This window comes from Dendrobates tinctorius, unplaced genomic scaffold (genome assembly GCF_039654945.1).
Source record: "Dendrobates tinctorius isolate UK_male_01 unplaced genomic scaffold, ASM3965494v1 ptg000209l, whole genome shotgun sequence".
NCBI lineage: Eukaryota > Metazoa > Chordata > Amphibia > Anura > Dendrobatidae > Dendrobates > Dendrobates tinctorius.
In genome coordinates, this window is record NW_027361876.1 from 3,653,181 (window position 1) to 3,673,349 (window position 20,169).

Sequence of the window (20,169 nt, forward strand, 5' to 3'; positions counted from 1 at the left end):
TTTGGGTGTTTTGAAGAAAAAAAAAATCGGAAGGGAAATTGGGCAAAACGCATGACCCCGGACCAGCAAGCGTGGGATCGTCTACCATTCGGGTTCGGGCCAAGGCTCAAGCGGCCGCCATCCGACGAATGCGGTCACGCCCGGCCTAGAAGGGCCTGTGGCACAAGTCCAGCACCTCTTTGGGTGTTTTGAAGAAAAAAAAAATCGGAAGGGAAATTGGGCAAAACGCATGACCCCGGACCTGCAGGCGCGGGCTCGTCTCCCATTCGGGTTCGGGCCAAGGCTCAATCGGCCGCCATCCGACGAATGCGGTCACGCTCGGCCTAGAACGGCCTGTGGCACAAGCCCAGCACCTCTTTGGGTGTTTTGAAGAAAAAAAAATCTGAAGGGAAATTGGGCATAATGCATGACCCCGGACCTGCAAGCGTGGGCTCATCTCCCATTCGTGTTTGGGCCAAGGCTCAAGCTGCTTAGCGGCCGCCACCCGACGAATGCGGTCACGCTTGGCCTAGAACGGCCCGTGGCACAAGCCCAGCACCTCTTTGGGTGTTTTGAAGAAAAAAAAAATCGGAAGGGAAATTGGGCAAAACGCATGACCCCGGACCTGCAAGCGCGGGCTCGTCTCCCATTCGGGTTCGGGGCAAGGCTCAAGCTGCTTAGGGGCCGCCATCCGACGAATGCGCTCACGCTCGGCCTAGAACGGCCTGTGGCACAAGTACAGCACCTCTTTGGGTGTTTTGAAGAAAAAAAAAATCGGAAGGGAAATTGGGCAAAATGCATTACCCCGGACCTGCAAGCGTGGGCTCGTCTCCAATTTGGGTTCGGGCCAAGGCTCAAGCTGCCGCCACCCGACGAATGCGGTCACGCTCGGCCTAGAACGGCCCGTGGCACAAGCCCAGCACCTCTTTGGGTGTTTTGAAGAAAAAAAAAAATCGGAAGGGAAATTGGGCAAAATGCATGACGCCGGACCTGCAAGCGCAGGCTCGTCTCCCATTCGTTTTCAGGCCAAGGCTCAAGCTGCTTAGCGGCCGCCACCCGACGAATGCGGTCACGCTTGGCCTAGAACGCCATGTGGCACAAGCCCAGCACCTCTTTGGGTGTTTTGAAGAAAAAAAAAATCGGAAGGGAAATTGGGCAAAACACATGACCCCGAACCTGCAAGCACGGGCTCGACTCCCATTCGGGTTCGGGCCAAGGCTCAAGCTGCTTAGCGGCCACCACCCGACGAATGCGGTCACGCTAGGCTTAGAACGGCCCGTGGCACAAACCCAGCACCTCTTTGGGTGTTTTGAAGAAAAAAAAAATCGGAAGGGAAATTGGGCAAAATGCATGACCCCGGACCTGCAGGCGCGGGCTCATCTCCCATTCGTGTTCGGGCCAAGGCTCAAGCTGCTTAGCGGCCACCACCCGACGAATGCGGTCACACTTGGCCTAGAACGGCACGTGGCACAAGCCCAGCACCTCTTTGGGTGTTTTGAAGAAAAAAAAAATCGGAAGGGAAATTTGGCTAAACGCATGACCCCGGACCTGCAAGCGTGTGCTCGTCTCCCATTCGGGTTCGGGCCAAGGCTCAAGCTGCTTAGCGGCCGCCACCTGACGAATGCGGTCACTCTCAGCCTAGAACAGCCCGTGGCACAAGCCCTGCACCTCTTTGGGTGTTTTGAAGAAAAAAAAAATCGGAAGGGAAATTGGGCAAAACGCATGACCCCGGACCAGCAAGCATGGGCTCGTCTCCCATTCGGCTTCGGGCCAAGGCTCAAGCGGCCGCCATCCGACGAATGCGGTCACGCTCGGCCTAGAACGGCCTGTGACACAAGTCCAGCACCTCTTTGGGTGTTTTGAAGAAAAAAAAAATCGGAAGGGAAATTGGGCAAAACGCATGACTCCGGACCTGCAAGCGCGGGCTCGTCTCCCATTCGGGTTCGGGCCAAGGCGCAAGCAGCCGCCACCCGACGAATGCGGTCACGCTCGGCCTAGAACGGCCCGTGGCTCAAGCCCAGCACCTCTTTGGGTGTTTTGAAGAAAAAAAAAATCGGAAGGGAAATTGGGCAAAATGCATGAACCCGGACCTGCAAGCGCGGGGTCGTCTCCCATTCGTGTTCTGGTCAAGTCTCAAGCTGCTTAGCGGCCGCCACGCGACGAATGTGGTCACGCTTGGCCTAGAACGGCCCGTGGAACAAGCCCAGCACCTCTTTGGGTGTTTTGAAGATAAAAAAAATCGGAAGGGAAATTGGGCAAAACGCATGACCCCGGACCTGCAAGCGCGGGCTCGTCTCCCATTCGGGTTCGGGCCAAGGATCAAGTGGCCGCCATCCGACGAATGCGGTCACGCTCGGCCTAGAACGGCCTGTGGCACAAGTCCAGCACCTCTTTGGGTGTTTTGAAGAAAAAAAAAATCGGAAGGGAAATTGGGCAAAACGCATGACCCCGGACCTGCAAGCGCGGGCTCGTCTCCCATTCGGGTTCGGGACAAGGATCAAGCGGCCGCCACCCGACGAATGCGGTCACGCTCGGCCTAGAACGGCCCGAGGCAAAAGCCCAGCACCTCTTTGGGTGTTTTGAAGAAAAAAAAAATCGGAAGGGAAATTGGGCAAAATGCATGACCCCGGACCTGCAAGCGCGGGCTCGTCGCCCATTCATGTTCGGGGTAAGGCTCTAGCTGCTTAGCGGCCACTACCCGACGAATGCGGTCAAGCTTGGCCTAGAACGGCCCATGGCACAAGCCCAGCACCTCTTTGGGTGTTTTGAAGAAAAAAAAAATCGGAAGGGAAATTGGGCAAAACGCATGACCCCGGACCTGCAAGCGCGGGCTCGTCTCGCAATCAGGTTCGGGCCAAGGCTCACGCTGCTTAGCGGCCGCCACCCGACGAATGCGGTCATGCTCAGCCTAGAACGGCCCGTGGCACAAGCCCGGCACCTCTTTGGGTGTTTTGAAGAAAAAAAAAATCGGAAGGGAAATTGGGCAAAATACATGACCCCGGACCTGCAAGCGCTGGCTCTTCTCCCATTCGTGTTCGGGCCAAGGCTCAAGCTGCTTAGCGGCCGCCACCCGACGATTGCGGTCACGCTCGGCCTAGAACGGCCCGTGGGACAAGCCCAGCACCTCTTTGGGTGTTTTGAAGAAAAAAAAAATCGGAAGGGAAATTGGGCAAAACGCATGACCCCGGACCTGCAAGCTCGGGCTTGTCTCCCATTCGAGTTCGGGCCAAGGCTCAAGCTGCTTAGCGGCCGCCAACTGACGAATGCGGTCACGCTCGGCCTAGAACGGCCCGTGGCACAAGCCCAGCACCTCTTTGGGTGTTTTGAAGAAAAAAAAAATCGGAAGGGAATTTGGGCAAAACGCATGACCCCGGACCTGCAAGCGCGGGCTCGTCTCCCATTCGGGTTCGGGCCAAGGCTCAAGCGGCCGCCATCCGACGAATGCGGTCACGCTCGGCCTAGAACGGCCTGTGGCACATGTCCAGCACCTCTTTGGGTGTTTTGAAGAAAAAAAAAATCGGAAGGGAAATTAGGCAAAACGCATGACCCCGGACATGCAGGCGCGGGCTCGTCTCCCATTCGGGTTCGGGCCAAGGCTCAAGCGGCCGCCACCTGACGAATGTGGTCACGCTCGGCCTAGAACGGCCCGTGGCACAAGCCCAGCACCTCTTTGGGTGTTTTGAAGAAAAAAAAAATTGGAAGGGAAATATGCATGACCCCTGCAAGCGCGGGCTCGTCTCCCATTCGTGTTCGGGCCAAGGATCAAGCTGCTTAGCGGCCGCCACCCGACGAATGTGGTCACGCTTGGCCTAGAACGGCCCATGGCACAAGCCCAGCACCTCTTTGGGTGTTTTGAAGAAATAGAAAATCGGAAGGGAAATTCGGCAAAACGCATGACCCCGGACCTGCAAGCGCGGGCTCGTCTCCCATTCGGGTTCGGTCCAAGGCTCAAGCGGCCGCCACCTGACGAATGCGGTCACGCTCAGCCTAGAACGGCCCGTGGCACACGCCCAGCACCTCTTTGGGTGTTTTGAAGAAAAAAAAAATCGGAAGGGAAATTGGGCAAAATGCATGACCCCGGACCTGCAAGCGTGGGCTCGTCTCCCGTTCGTGTTCGGGCCAAGGCTCAAGCTGCTTAGCGGCCTCCACCAGACGAACGCCGTCACGCTTGGCCTAGAACGGCCCTTGGCACAAGCCCAGCACCTCTTTGGGTGTTTTGAAGAAAAAAAAAATCGGAAGGGAAATTGGGCAAAATGCATGACCCCGGACCTGCAAGCGCGGGCTCGTCTCCCATTCATGTTCGGGCTAAGGCTCAAGCTACTTAGCGGATGCCACCCGACGAATGTGGTCACGCTTGGCCTAGAACGGCCTGTGGCACAAGCCCAGCACCTCTTTGGGTGTTTTGAAGAAAAAAAAAATCGGAAGGGAAATTGGGCAAAAAGCAAGACCCCGGACGTGCAGGCGCGGGCTCGTCTCCCATTCGGGTTCGGGCCAAGGCTCAAGCTGCTCAGTGGCCGCCACCCGACGAATGCGGTCAAGCTTGGCCTAGAACGGCCTGTGGCACACGCACAGCACCTCTTTGGGTGTTTTGAAGAAAAAAAAAATCGGAAGGGAAATTGGGCAAAATGCATGACCCCGGACCTGCAAGCGCGGGCTCGTCTCCCATTCGTGTTTGGGTTAAGGCTGCTTAGCGGCCGCCACCTGACGAATGCGTTCACGCTTGGCCCAGAACGGCCCGTGGCACAAGCCCAGCACCTCTTTGGGTGTTTTGAAGAAAAAAAAAATCGGAAGGGAAATTGGGCAAAATGCATGACCCCGGACCTGCAAGCGCGGGTTCGTCTCCCATTTGGGTTCGGGCCAAGGCTCAAGCTGCTTAGCGGCCGCCACCCAACGAATGCTGTCACGCTCGGCCTAGAACGGCCCGTGGCACAAGCCCAGCACCTCTTTGGGTGTTTTGAAGAAAAAAAAAATCGGAAGGGAAATTGGGCAAAACGCATCACCCCGGACCTGCAAGCGCGGGCTTGTCTCCCATTCGGGTTCGGGCCAAGGCTCAAGAGGCCGCCACCTGACGAATGCAGTCACGCTCGGCCTAGAACGGCCTGTGGCACAATCCCAGCTCCTCTTTGGGTGTTTTGAAGAAAAAAAAAATCGGAAGGGAAATTGGGCAAAATGCATGACCCCGGACCTGCAAGCGCGGGTTCGTCTCCCATTCGTGTTTGGGCCAAGGATCAAGCTGCTTAGCGGCCGACACCCGACGAATGCGGTCACGCTTGGCCTAGAACGGCCCGTGGAACAAGCCCAGCACCTCTTTGGGTGTTTTGATGAAAAAAAAAATCGGAAGGGAAATTGGGCAAATCGCATGACCGTGGACCAGCAAGCGCGGGCTCATCTCCCATTCGGGTTCGGGCCAAGGCTCAAGCTGCTTAGTGGCCGCCACCTGACGAATGCGGTCAAGCTTGGCCTAGAACGGCCCGTGGCACACGCCCAGCACCTCTTTGGGTGTTTTGAAGAAAAAAAAAAATCGGAAGGGAAATTGGGCAAAAAGCATGACCCCGGTCCTGCAAGCGCGGGCTCGTCTCCCATTCGGGTTCGGGCCAAGGCTCAAGCGGCCGCCATCCGACGAATGCGGTCACGCTCGGCCTAGAACGTCCTGTGGCACAAGTCCAGCACCTCTTTGGGTGTTTTGAAGAAAAAAAAAATCGGAAGGGAAATTGGGCAAAACGCATGACCCCGGTCCTGCAAGCGCGGGCTTGTCTCCCATTCGGGTTCGGGCCAAGGCTCAAGCGGCCGCCACCTGACGAATGCGGTCACGCTCGGCCTAGAACGGCCTGTGGCACAATCCCAGCTCCTCTTTGGGTGTTTTGAAGAAAAAAAAAATCGGAAGGGAAATTGGGCAAAATGCATGACCCCGGACCTGCAAGCGCGGGCTCGTCTCCTATTCGTGTTTGGGCCAAGGATCAAGCTGCTTAGCGGCCGACACCCGACGAATGCGGTCACGCTTGGCCTAGAACGGCCCGTGGAACAAGCCCAGCACCTCTTTGGGTGTTTTGATGAAAAAAAAAATCGGAAGGGAAATTGGGCAAATTGCATGACCCTGGACCTGCAAGCGCGGGCTCGTCTCCCATTCGGGTTCGGGCCAAGGCTCAAGCTGCTTAGGGGCCGCCACCCGACGAATGCGGTCACGCTCGGCCTAGAACGGCCTGTGGCTCAAGTCCAGCACCTCTTTGGGTGTTTTGAAGAAAAAAAAATCGGAAGGGAAATTGGGCAAAACGCATGACCCCGGACCTGCAAGCGCGGGCTCGTCTCCCATTCGGGTTCGGGTAAAAGGCTCAAGCGCCCGCCACCCGACGAATGCGGTCACGCTCGGCCTAGAACGCCCCGTGGCACAAGCCCAGCACCTCTTTGGGTGTTTTGAAGAAAAAAAAAATCGGAAGGGAAATTGGGCAAAACGCATGACCCCGGACCTGCAAGCGCGGACTCGTCTCCCATTCGGGTTCGGGCCAAGGTTCAAGCTGCTTAGCGGCCGCCACCCGACGAATGCCGTCACGCTCGGCCTAGTACGGCCCGTGGAACAAACCCAGCACCTCTTTGGGTGTTTTGAAGAAAAAAAAAATCGGAAGGGAAATTGGGCAAAACGCATGACCCCGGACCTGCAAGCGCAGGCTCATCTCCCATTCGGGTTCGGGCCAAGGCTCAAGCAGCCGCCATCCGACGAATGCGGTCACGCTCGGCCTAGAACGGCCTGTGGCACAAGTCCAGCACCTCTTTGGGTGTTTTGAAGAAAAAAAAAATCGGAAGGGAAATTGGGCAAAACGCATGACCCCGGACCCGTCTCACATTCGGGTTCGGGCCAAGGCTCAAGCGGCCGCCACCCGACGAATGCGGTCACGCTCAGCCTAGAACGGCCCGTGGCACAAGCCCAGCACCTCTTTGGGTGTTTTGAAGAAAAAAAAAATCGGAAGGGAAATTGGGCAAAATGCATGACCCCGGACCTGCAAGCGCGGGCTCGTCTCCCATTCGTGTTCGGGCCAAGGATTATGCTGCTTAGCGGCCGCCACCCGACGAATGCGGTCACGCTTGGCCTAGAACGGCCCGTGGCACAAGCCCAACACCTCTTTGGGTGTTTTGAAGAAAAAAAAAATCGGAAGGGAAATTGGGCAAAACGCATGACCCCGGACCTGCAAGCGCGGTCTCGTCTCCCATTCGGGTTCGGGCCAAGGCTCAAGCTGCTTAGCGGCCGCCACCCGACTAATGCAATCACACTCTGCCTAGAACGGCCCATGGCACACGCCCAGCACCTCTTTGGGTGTTTTGAAGAAAAAAAAATCGGAAGGGAAATTGAGCAAAACGCATGACCCCGGACATGCAAGCGCGGGCTCGTCTCCCATTTGGGTTCGGGCCAAGGCTCAAGCGGCTGCCACCCGACGAATGCGGTCATGCTCGGCCTAGAACGGCCCGTGGCGCAAGCCCAGCACCTCTTTGGGTGTTTTGAAGAAAAAAAAAATCGGAAGGGAAATTGGGCAAAATGCATGACCCAGGACCTGCAAGCGCGTGCTCTTCTCCCATTCGTGTTTGGGCCAAGGCTCAAGCTGCTTAGCGGCCGCCACCCGACGAATGCGGTCACGCTTGGCCTAGAACGGCCCGTGGCACAAGCCCAGCACCTCTTTGGGTGTTTTGAAGAAAAAAAAAATCGGAAGGGAAATTGGGCAAAACTCATGACCCCGGACCTGCAAGCGCAGGCTCGTCTCCCATTCGGGTTCGGGCCAAGGTTGAAGCGGCCGCCACCCGACGAATGCGGTCACGCTCGGCCTAGAATGGCCCGTGGCACAAGCCCAGCACCTCTTTGGGTGTTTTGAAGAAATAAAAAATCGAAAGGGAAATTGGGCAAAACGCATGACCCCGGACCTGCAAGCGCGGGCTTGTCTCCCATTCGTGTTTGGGCCAAGGCTCAAGCTGCTTAGAGGCCGCCACCCGACGAATGCGGTCAAGCTCGGCCTAGACCGGCCCGTGGCACAAGCCCAGCACCTCTTTGTGTGTTTGGAAGAAAAAAAAAATTGGAAGGGAAATTGGGCAAAACGCATGACCCCGGACCTGCAAGCGCGGGTTCATCTCCCATTCGGATTCGGGCCAAGGCTCAAGCCTCCGCCATCCGACGAATGCGGTCACGCTCGGCCTAGAACGGCCCGTGGCACAAGCCCAGCACCTCTTTGGGTGTTTTGAAGAAAAAAAAAATCGGAAGGGAAATTGGGCAAAACACATGACCCCGGACCTGCAAGTGCGGGCTCGTCTCCCATTCGGGTTCGGGCCAAGGATCAAGCTGCTTAGGGGCCGCCACCCGACGAATGCTGTCACGCTCAGCCTAGAACTGCCTTTGGCACAAGTCCAGCACCTCTTTGGGTGTTTTGAAGAAAAAAAAAATCGGAAGTGAAATTGGGCAAAACGCATGACCCCGGACCTGCAAGCGCGGGCTCGTCTTCCATTCGGGTTCGGGCCAAGGCTCAAGCGGCCGCCACCCGACGAATGCGGTCACGCTCGGCCTAGAACGGCCCGTGGCACAAGCCCAGCACCTCTTTGGGTGTTTTGAAGAAAAAAAAAAATCAGAAGGGAAATTGGGCAGAATGCATGACCCCGGACCTGCAAGCGCGGGCTCGTCTCCCATTCGTGTTTGGGACAAGGCTCAAGCTGTTTTGCGGCCGCCACCTGACGAATGCGGTCACGCTTGGCCTAGAACGGCCCGTGGCACAAGCCCAGCACCTCTTTGGGTGTTTTGAAGAAAAAAAAAATCGGAAGGGAAATTGGGCAAAACGCATGACCCCGGACCTGCAAGCGAGGGTTCGTCTCCCATTCGGGTTCGGGCCAAGGCTCAAGAGGCCAACATCCGACGAATGCGGACACGCTCGGCCTAGAACGGCCTGTGGCACAAGTCCAGCACCTCTTTGGGTGTTTTGAAGAAAAAAAAAATCGGAAGGGAAATTGGGCAAAACGCATGACCCCGGACCTGCAAGCGCGGGCTCGTCTCCCATTCGGGTTCGGGACAAGGCTCAAGCGGCCGCCACCCGACGAATGCGGTCATGCTCGGCCTAGAATGTCTCGTGGCACAAGCCCAGCACCTATTTGGGTGTTTTGAAGAAAAAAAAAATCGGAAGGGAAATTGGGCAAAATGCATGACCCGGGACCTGCAAGCGCAGGCTCGTCTCCCATTCGTGTTCGGTCCAAGGATCAAGCTGGTTAGCTGCCGCCACCCAATGAATGCGGTCACGCTTGGCCTAGAACGGCCCGTGGCACAAGCCCAGCACCTCTTTGGGTGTTTTGAAGAAAAAAAAAATCGGAAGGGAAATTGGGCAAAACGCATGACCCCGGACCTGCAAGCGCGGGCTCGTCTCCCATTCGGGTTCGGGCCAAGGCTCAAGCGGCTGCCATCAAACGAATGCAGTCACGCTCGGCCTAGAACGGCCTGTGGCACAAGTCCAGCACCTCTTTGGGTGTTTTGAAGAAAAAAAAAATCGGAAGGGAAATTGGGCAAAACGCATGACCCCGGACCTGCAAGCGCGGGCTCATCTCCCATTCGGGTTCGGGCCAAGGCTCAAGCGGCCCCCACCCGACGAATGCGGTCACGCTCGGCCTAGAACTGCCCGTGGCACAAGCCCAGCACCTCTTTGGGTGTTTTGAAGAAAAAAAAAATCGGAAGGGAAATTGGGCAAAATGCATGACCCTGGACCTGCAAGTGCGGGCTCGTCTCCCATTTGTGTTTGGGTCAAGGCTCAAGCTGCTTAGCGGCCGCCACCCGACGAATACGGTCACGCTCGGCCTAGAATGTCCCGTGGCACAAGGCCAGCACCTCTTTGGGTGTTTTGAAGAAAAAAAAAATCGGAAGGGAAATTGGGCAAAACGCATGACCTCGGACCTGCAAGCGCAGGCACGTCTCCCATTCGGGATTGGGCCAAGGATCAAGCTGCTTTGTGGCCGCCACCCGGCGAATGCGGTCACGCTTGACCTAGACCGGCCCGAGGCACAAGCCCAGCACCTCTTTGGGTGTTTTGAAGAAAAAAAAAATCGGAAGGGAAATTGGGCAAAACGCATGACCCCGGACCTGCAAGCGCGGGATCGTCTCCCATTCGGGTTCGGGACAAGGCTCAAGCTGCTTAGAGGCCGCCACCCGACGAATGCGGTCACGCTCGGCCTAGAACGGCCCGTGGCACAAGCCCAGCACCTCTTTGGGTGTTTTGAAGAAAAAAAAAATCGGAAGGGAAATTGGGCAAAACGCATGACACCGGACCTGCAAGCGCGGGATCGTCTCCCATTCGGGTTCGGGACAAGGCTCAAGCTGCTTAGGGGACGCCACCCGACGAATGCGGTCACGCTCGGCCTAAAACGTACCGTGGGACAAGCCTAGCACCTCTTTGGGTGTTTTGAAGAAAAAAAAAATCGGAAGGGAAATTGGGCAAAACGCATGACCCCGGACCTGCAAGCGCGGGCTCGTCTCCCATTCGGGTTCGGGACAGGGCTCAAGCTGCTTAGGGGACGCCATCCGACGAATGCGGTCACGCTCGGCCTAGAACGGCCCGTGGCACAAGCCCAGCACCTCTTTGGGTGTTTTGAAGAAAAAAAAAATCGGAAGGGAAATTGGGCAAAATGCATGACCCCAGACCTGCAAGCGCGTGTTCGTCTCCCATTTGGGTTCGGGCCAAGGCTCAAGCGGCCGCCATCCGACGAATGCGTTCATGCTCGGCCTAGAACGGCCCGTGGCACAAGCCCAGCACCTCTTTGGGTGTTTTGAAGAAAAAAAAAATCGGAAGGGAAATTGTGCAAAACACATGACCCCGGACCTGCAAGCGCGGGCTCGTCTCCCATTCGGGTTCGGGCCAAGGCTAAAGCTGCTTAGCGGCCAACACCCGACGAATTCGGTCACGCTTGGCCTAGAACTGCCCGTGGCACAAGCCCAGCACCTCTTTGGGTATTTTGAAGAAAAAAAAAATCGGAAGGGAAATTGGGCAAAACGCATGACCCCGGACCTGCAAGCGCGGGATAGTCTCCCATTCGGGTTCGGGCCAAGGCTCATGCTGCTTAGCGGCCGCCACCCGACGAATGCGGTCACGCTCGGCCTAGAACGGCCCGTGTCACAAGCCCAGCACCTCTTTGGGTGTTTTGAAGAAAAAAAAAATCGGAAGAGAAATATACATGACTCCGGACCAGCAAGCGCGGGCTCGTCTCCCATTCATGTTTGGGCCAAGGCTCAAGCTGCTTAGCGGCCGCCACCCGATGAATGCGGTCACGCTTGGCCTAGAACGGCCCGTGGCACAAGCCCAGCACCTCTTTGGGTGTTTTGAAGAAAAAAAAAATCGGAAGGGAAATTGGGCAAAACGCATGACCCCGGACCTGCAAGCGCGGGCTTGTCTCCCATTTGGGTTCGGGCCAAGGCTCAAGCGGCCGCCACCCGACGAATGCGGTCACGCTCGGCCTAGAACGGCCTGTGGCACACGCACAGCACCTCTTTGGGTGTTTTGAAGAAAAAAAAAATCGGAAGGGAAATTGGGCAAAACGCATGACCCCAGACCTGCAAGCGCGGGGTTGTCTCCCATTCGGGTTCGGGCCAAGGCTCAAGCTGCTTAGAGTGCGCCACCCGACGAATGCGGTCACGCTCAGCTTAGAACAGCCTGTGGCACAAGTCCAGCACCTCTTTGGGTGTTTTGAAGAAAAAAAAAATCGGAAGGGAAATTGGGCAAAACGCATGACCCCGGGCCTGCAAGCGCGGGCGCGTCTCCCGTTCGGGTTCGGGACAAGGCTCAAGCGGCCGCCACCCGACGAATGCGGTCACGCTCGGCCTAGAACGGCCCGTGGAAAGAGCCCAGCACCTCGTTGGGTGTTTTGAAGAAAAAAAAAATCGGAAGGGAAATTGGGCAAAATGCATGACCCCGGACCTGCAAGCATGGGCTCGTCTCCCATTCGTGTTCGGGGCAAGGCTCAAGCTGCTTAGCAGCTGCCACCCGACGAATGTGGTCACGCTTGGCCTAGAACGGCCCGTGGCACACGCCCAGCACCTCTTTGGGTGTTTTGAAGAAAAAAAAAATCAGAAGGGAAATTGGGCAAAACACATGACCCCGGACCTGCAAGCGTGGGCTCGTCTCCCATTCGGATTCGGGGCAAGGCTCAAGCTGCTTGGCGGCCGCCACCCGACGAATGCGGTCATGCTCGGCCTAGAACGGCCCGTGGCACAAGCCCAACACCTCTTTGGGTGTTTTGAAGAAAAAAAAAATCGGAAGGGAAATTGGGCAAAACGCATGACCCCGGACCTGCAAGCGCGGGCTCGTCTCCCATTTGGATTCGGGGCAAGGCTCAAGCTGCTTGGCGGCCGCCACCCGACGAATGCGGTCATGCTCGGCCTAGAACGGCCCGTGGCACAAGCCCAGCACCTCTTTGGGTGTTTTGAAGAAAAAAAAAATCGGAAGGGAAATATGCATGACTCCGGACCTGCAAGCGCGGGCTCGTCTCCCATTCATGTTTGGGCCAAGGCTCAAGCTGCTTGGCGGCCGCCACCCGACGAATGCGGTCATGCTTGGCCTAGAACGGCCCGTGGCACAAGCCCAGCACCTCTTTGGGTGTTTTGAAGAAAAAAAAATCGGAAGGGAAATTGGGCAAAACGCATGACCCCGGACCTGCAAGCGCGGGGTTGTCTCCCATTCGGGTTCGGGCTAAGGCTCAAGCGGCCGCCACCCGATGAATGCGGTCATGCTCGGCCTAGAACGGCCTGTGGCACACGCACAGCACCTCTTTGGGTGTTTTGAAGAAAAAAAAATCGGAAGGGAAATTGGGCAAAATGCATGACCCGGGACGTGCAAGTGCGGGCTCGTCTCCCATTCGTGTTTGGGCCTAGGCTCAAGCTGCTTAGCGGCCGCCACCCGACGAATGCGGTCACGCTCGGCCTAGAACGGCCTGTGGTACAAGTCCAGCACCTCTTTGGGTGTTTTGATGAAAAAAAAAATCGGAAGGGAAATTGGGCAAAATGCATGACCCCGGACCTGCAAGCGTTGGCTCGTCTCCCATTCGTGTTAGGGACAAGGCTCATGCTGCTTAGCGGCCGCCACCCGACGAATGCGGTCACGCTTGGCCTAGAACGGCCCGTGGCACTAGCCCAGTACCTCTTTGGGTGTTTTGAAGAAAAAAAAAATCGGAAGGGAAATTGGGCAAAACGCATGACCCCAGACCTGCTAGCGCGGGCTCGTCTCCCATTCGGGTTCGGGGCAAGGCTCAAGCTGCTTAGCGGCCACCACCCGACGAATGTGGTCACGCTCGGCCTAGAACGGCCCGTGGCACAAGCCCAGCACCTCTTTGGGTGTTTTGAAGAAAAAAAAAATCGGAAGGGAAATTGGGCAAAACGCATGACCCCGGACCTGCAAGCGCGGGCTCGTCTCCCATTCGGGTTCGGGCCAAGGTCAAGCGGCCGCCATCCGACGAATGCGGTCACGCTCGGCCTAGAACGGCCTGTGGCACAAGTCCAGCACCTCTTTGGGTGTTTTGAAGAAAAAAAAAATCGGAAGGGAAATTGGGCAAAACGCATGACCCCGGACCTGCAAGCGCGGGCTCGTCTCCCATTCGGGTTCGGGCCAAGGCTCAAGCGGCCACCACCCGACGAATGCGGTCACGCTCGGCCTAGAACGGACCGTGGCACAAGCCCAGCACCTCTTTGGGTGTTTTGAAGAAAAAAAAAATCGGAAGGGAAATTGGGCAAAATGCATGACCCCGGACCTGTAAGCGCGGGCTCGTCTCCCATTCGTGTTCGGGCCAAGGCTCAAGCTGCTTAGCGGCCGCCACCCGACGAATGCGGTCACGCTTGGCCTAGAACGGCCCGTGGAAAAAGCCCAGCACCTCTTTGGGTGTTTTGAAGAAAAAAAAAATCGGAAGGGAAATTGGGCAAAATGCATGACCCCTGACCTGCAAGCGCGGGCTCGTCACCCATTCGTGCTTGGGCCAAGGCTCAAGCTGCTTAACGGCCACCACACGACAAATGCGGTCACGCTTGCACTAGAATGCCCCATTGCACAAGCCCAGCACCTCTTTGGGTGTTTTGAAGAAAAAAAAAATCGGAAGGGAAATTGGGCAAAACGCATGACCCCAGACCTGCAAGCGCGGGCTCGTCTCCCATTCGGGTTCGGGCCTAGGCTCAAGCGGCCTCCACCCGACGAATGCGGTCACGCTCGGCCTAGAACGAACCGTGGCACAAGCCCAGCACCTCTTTGGGTGTTTTGAAGAAAAAAAAAATCGGAAGGGAAATTGGGCAAAATGCATGACCCCGGACCTGCAAGCGCGGGCTCGTCTCCCATTCGTGTTCGGGCGAAGGCTCAAGCTGCCACCACTCGATGAATGCGGTCACGCTCGGCCTAGAACGGCCCGTGGCACAAGCCCAGCACCTCTTTGGGTGTTTTGAAGAAAAAAAAAATCGGAAGGGAAATTGGGCAAAACGCATGACCCCGGACCTGCAAGCGTGGGCTCGTCTCCCATTCGGGTTCGGGCCAAGGCTCAAGCAGCTTAGGGGCCGCCACCCGACGAATGCGGTCACGCTCGGCCTAGAACAGCCCGTGGCACAAGCCCAGCACCTCTTTGGGTGTTTTGAAGAAAAAAAAAATCGGAAGGGAAATTGGGCAAAACGCATGACCCCGGACCTGCAAGCGCAGGATCGTCTCCCATTCGGGTTCGGGCCAAGGCTCAAGCAGCCGCCACCCGATGAATGCGGTCACGCTCGGCCTAGAACGGCCCGTGGCACAAGCCCAGCACCTCTTTGGGTGTTTTGAAGAAAAAAAAAATCGGAAGGGAAATTGGGCAAAACGCATGACCCCGGACCTGCAAGCGCGGGTTCGTCTCCCATTCGGGTTCGGGCCAAGGCTCAAGCGGCCGCCATCCGACGAATGCGGTCACGCTCGGCCTAGAACGGCCTGTGGCACAAGTCCAGCACCTCTTTAGGTGTTTTGAAGAAAAAAAAAATCGGAAGGGAAATTGGGCAAAACGCATGACCCCGGACCTGCAAGCGCGGGCTCGTCTCCCATTCGGGTTCGGGCCAAGGCTCAAGCGGCCGCCACCCGACGAATGCGGTCACGCTCGGCATAGAACGGCCCGTGACACAAGCCCAGCACCTCTTTGGGTGTTTTGAAGAAAAAAAAAATCGGAAGGGAAATTGGGCAAAATGAATGACCCCGGACCTGCAAGCGCGGGCTCGTCTCCCATTTGTGTTCGGGACAAGGCTAAAGCTGCTTCGCGGCCGCCACCCGATGAATGCGGTCACGCTCGGCCTAGAACGGCCCGTGGCACTAGCCCAGCACCTCTTTGGGTGTTTTGAAGAAAAAAAAAATCGGAAGGGAAATTGGGCAAAACGCATGACCCCGGACCTGCAAGCGTGGGCTCGTCTCCCATTCGGGTTCGGGCCAAGGCTCAAGCGGCCGCCACCCGACGAACGCGGTCACGCTTGGCCTAGAACGGCCCGTGGCACAAGCCCAGCACCTCTTTGGGTGTTTTGAGGAAAAAAAAAATCGGAAGGGAAATTGGGCAAAATGCATGACCCCGGACCTGCAAGCGCGGGTTCGTCACCCATTCGTGTTCGGGCCAAGGCTCAAGCTGCTTAGCGGCCGCCACCCGACGAATGCGGTCACGCTTGGCCTAGAACGGCCCGTGGCACAAGCACAGCACCTCTTTGGGTGTTTTGAAGAAAAAAAAAACCGGAAGGGAAATTGGGCAAAACGCATGACCCCGGACCTGCAAGCGCGGGCACGTCTCCCATTCGGGTTCGGGCCTAGGCTCAATCGGCCGCCACCCGACGAATGCGGTCACGCTCGGCCTAGAACTGCCCGTGGCACAAGCCCAGCAGCTCTTTGGGTGTTTTGAAGAAAAAAAAAATCGGAAGGGAAATTGGGCAAAACGCATGACCCCGGACCTGCAAGCGCGGCCTCGTCTCCCATTTGGGTTCGGGCCAAGGCTCAAGCGGCCGCCACCCGACGAATGCGGTCACGCTTGGCCTAGAACAGCCCGTGGCACAAGCCCAGCACCTCTTTGGGTGTTTTGAAGAAAAAAAAAATCGGAAGGGAAATTGGGCAAAATGCATGACCCCAGACCTGCAAGCGCGGGCTCGTCTCCCATTCGGGTTCGGGCCAAGGCTCAAGCGGCCACCACCCGACGAATGCGGTCACGCTCGGCCTAGAACGGCCCGTGGCACAAGCCTAGCACCTCTTTGGGTGTTTTGAAGAAAAAAAAAATCGGAAGGGAAATTGGGCAAAACGTATGACCCCGGACCTGCAAGCGCGGGCTCGTCTCCCATTCGGGTTCGGGCGAAGGCTCAAGCGGCCGCCACCCGACGAATGCGGTCAGGCTCGGCCTAGAACGGCCTGTGGCACAAGCCCAGCACCTCTTTGGGTGTTTTGAAGAAAAAAAAAATCGGAAAGGAAATTGGGCAAAACGCATGACCCCGGACCTGCAAGCGCGGGCTCGTCTCCCATTCGTGTCCGGGCTAAGGCTCAAGCTGCTTAGCGGCCGGCACCCGACGAATGAGGTCACGCTTGGCCTAGAACGGCCCGTGGCACAAGCCCACGACCTCTTTGGGTGTTTTGAAGAAAAAAAAAAACGGAAGGGAAATTGGGCAAAACGCATGACCCCGGACCTGCAAGCGCGGGCTTGTCTCCCATTCGGGTTCGGGCCAAGGCTCAAGCGGCCGCCACCCGACGAATGCGGTCACGCTCGGCCTAGAACGGCCTGTGGCACACGCACAGCACCTCTTTGGGTGTTTTGAAGAAAAAAAAAATCGGAAGGGAAATTGGGCAAAATGCATGACCCCGGACGTGCAAGCGCGGGCTCGTCTCCCATTCGTGTTTGGGCCTAAGCTCAAGCTGCTTAGCGGCCGCCACCCGACGAATGCGGTCACGCTTGGCCTAGAACGGCCCGTGGAACAAGCCCTGCACCTCTTTGGGTGTTTTGAAGAAAACAAAAAATCGGAAGGGAAATTGGGCAAAACGCATGACCCCGGACCTGCAAGCGCGGGGTTGTCTCCCATTCGGGTTCGGGCCAAGGCTCAAGCTGCTTAGAGGCCGCCACCCGACGAGTGCGGTCACGCTCAGCTTAGAACAGCCTGTGGCACAAGTCCAGCACCTCTTTGGGTGTTTTGAAGAAAAAAAAAATCGGAAGGGAAATTGGGCAAAACGCATGACCCCGGGCCTGCAAGCGCGGGCGCGTCTCCCGTTCGGGTTCGGGACAAGGCTCAAGCGGCCGCCACCCGACGAATGCGGTCACGCTCGGCCTAGAACGGCCCGTGGAAAGAGCCCAGCACCTCGTTGGGTGTTTTGAAGAAAAAAAAAATCGGAAGGGAAATTGGGCAAAATGCATGACCCCGGACCTGCAAGCATGGGCTCGTCTCCCATTCGTGTTCGGGGCAAGGCTCAAGCTGCTTAGCAGCCGCCACCCGACGAATGTGGTCACGCTTGGCCTAGAAAGGCCCGTGGCACACGCCCAGCACCTCTTTGGGTGTTTTGAAGAAAAAAAAAATCAGAAGGGAAATTGGGCAAAACACATGACCCCGGACCTGCAAGCGTGGGCTCGTCTCCCATTCGGATTCGGGGCAAGGCTCAAGCTGCTTGGCGGCCGCCACCCGACGAATGCGGTCATGCTCGGCCTAGAACGGCCCGTGGCACAAGCCCAACACCTCTTTGGGTGTTTTGAAGAAAAAAAAAATCGGAAGGGAAATTGGGCAAAACGCATGACCCCGGACCTGCAAGCGCGGGCTCGTCTCCCATTCGGATTCGGGGCAAGGATCAAGCTGCTTGGCGGCCGCCACCCGACGAATGCGGTCATGCTTGACCTAGAACGGCCCGTGGCACAAACCCAGCACCTCTTTGGGTGTTTTGAAGAAAAAAAAAATCGGAAGGGAAATATGCATGACTACGGACCTGCAAGCGCGGGCTCGTCTCCCATTCATGTTTGGGCCAAGGCTCAAGCTGCTTAGCGGCCGCCACCCGACGAATGCGGTCATGCTTGGCCTAGAACAGCCCGTGGCACAAGCCCAGCACCTGTTTGGGTGTTTTGAAGAAAAAAAAAATCGGAAGGGAAATTGGGCAAAACGCATGACCCCGGACCTGCAAGCGCGGGGTTGTCTCCCATTCGGGTTCGGGCCAAGGCTCAAGCGGCCGCCACCCGACGAATGCGGTCATGCTCGGCCTAGAACGGCCTGTGGCACACGCACTGCACCTCTTTGGGTGTTTTGAAGAAAAAAAAAATCGGAAGGGAAATTGGGCAAAATGCATGACCCGGGACGTGCAAGCGCGGGCTCGTCTCCCATTCGTGTTTGGGCCTAGGCTCAAGCTGCTTAGCGGCCGCCACCCGACGAATGCGGTCACGCTTGGCCTAGAACGGCCCGTGGAAAAAACCCTGCACCTCTTTGGGTGTTTTGAAGAAAAAAAAAATCGGAAGGGAAATTTGGCAAAACGCATGACCCCGGACCTGCAAGCGCGGGCTTGTCTCCCATTCGGGTTCGGGACAAGGCTCAAGCTGCTTAGAGGCCGCCACCCGAAGAATGCGGTCACGCTCAGCTTAGAACAGCCTGTGGCACAAGTCCAGCACCTCTTTGGGTGTTTTGAAGAAAAAAAAAATCGGAAGGGAAATTGGGCAAAACGCATGACCCAGGGCCTGCAAGCGCGGGCGCGTCTCCCATTCGGGTTCGGGATAAGGCTCAAGCGGCCGCCACCCGACGAATGCGGTCACGCTCGGCCTAGAACGGCCCGTGGAAAGAGCCCAGCACCTCGTTGGGTGTTTTGAAGAAAAAAAAAATCGGAAGGGAAATTGGGCAAAATGCATGACCCCGGACCTGCAAGCATGGGCTCGTCTCCCATTTGTGCTCGGGCCAAGGATCAAGCTGCTTAGCGGCCGCCACCCGACGAATGCGGTCACGCTTGGCCTAGAACGGCCCGTGGCACAAGCCAAGCACCTCTTTGGGTGTTTTGAAGAAAAAAAAAATCGGAAGGGAAATTGGGCAAAACGCATGACCCTGGACCTGCAAGCGCGGGCTCGTCTCCCATTTGTGTTCGGGACAAGTCTCAAGCGGCCGCCACGCGACGAATGCGGTCACGCTCGTCCTAGAACGGCTCGTGGCACAAGCCCAGCACCTCTTTGGGTGTTTTGAAGAAAAAAAAAATCGGAAGGGAAATTGGGCAAAATGAATGACCCCGGACCTGCAAGCGCGAGATCGTCTGCCATTCGGGTTCGGGCCAAGGCTCAAGCTGCTTAGCGGCCGCCACCCGACGAATGCGGTCACGCTCGGCCTAGAACGCCCCGTGGCACAGGCCTAGCACCTCTTTGGGTGTTTTGAAGAAAAAAAAAATCGGAAGGGAAATTGGGCAAAACGCATGACCCCGGACCTGCAAGCCCAGGCTCGTCTCCCATTCGGGTTCGGGCCAAGGCTCAAGCGGCCGCCACCAGACGAATGCGGTCACGCTCGGCCTAGAACGGCCCGTGGCACAAGCCCAGCACCTCTTTGGGTGTTTTGAAGAAAAAAAAAATCGGAAGGGAAATTGGGCAAAACGCATGACCCCGGACCTGCAGGCGCGGGCTCGTCTCCCATTCGGGTTCGGGCCAAGGCTCAAGCTGCTTAGCGGCCGCCACCCGACGAATGCGGTCACGCTCGGCCTAGAACGGCCTGTGGCACAAGTCAAGCACCTCTTTGGGTGTTTTGAAGAAAAAAAAAATCGGAAGGGAAATTGGGATAAACACATGACCCCAGACCTGCAAGCGCGGGCGCATCTCCCATTCGGGTTCGGGCCAAGGCTCAAGCTGCTTAGGGGCCGCCACCCGACGAATGCGGTCACGCTCGGCCTAGAACGGCCTGTGGCACAAGTCCAGCACCTCTTTGGGTGTTTTGAAGAAAAAAAAAATCGGAAGGGAAATTGGGCAAGACGCATGACCCGCAAGCGCGGGCTCGTCTCCCATTCGGGTTCGGGCCAAGGCTCAAGCGGCCGCCACCCGACGAATGCGGTCAAGCTTGGCCTAGAACGGCCCGTGGCACAAGCCTGGCACAAGCCTGGCACAAGCCCAGCACCTCTTTGGGTGTTTTGAAGAAAAAAAAAATCGGAAGGGAAATTGGGCAAAACGCATGACCCCAGACCTGCAAGCGCGGGCTCGTCTCCCATTCGGGTTCGGGCCAAGGCTCAAGCTGCTTAGTGGCCGCCA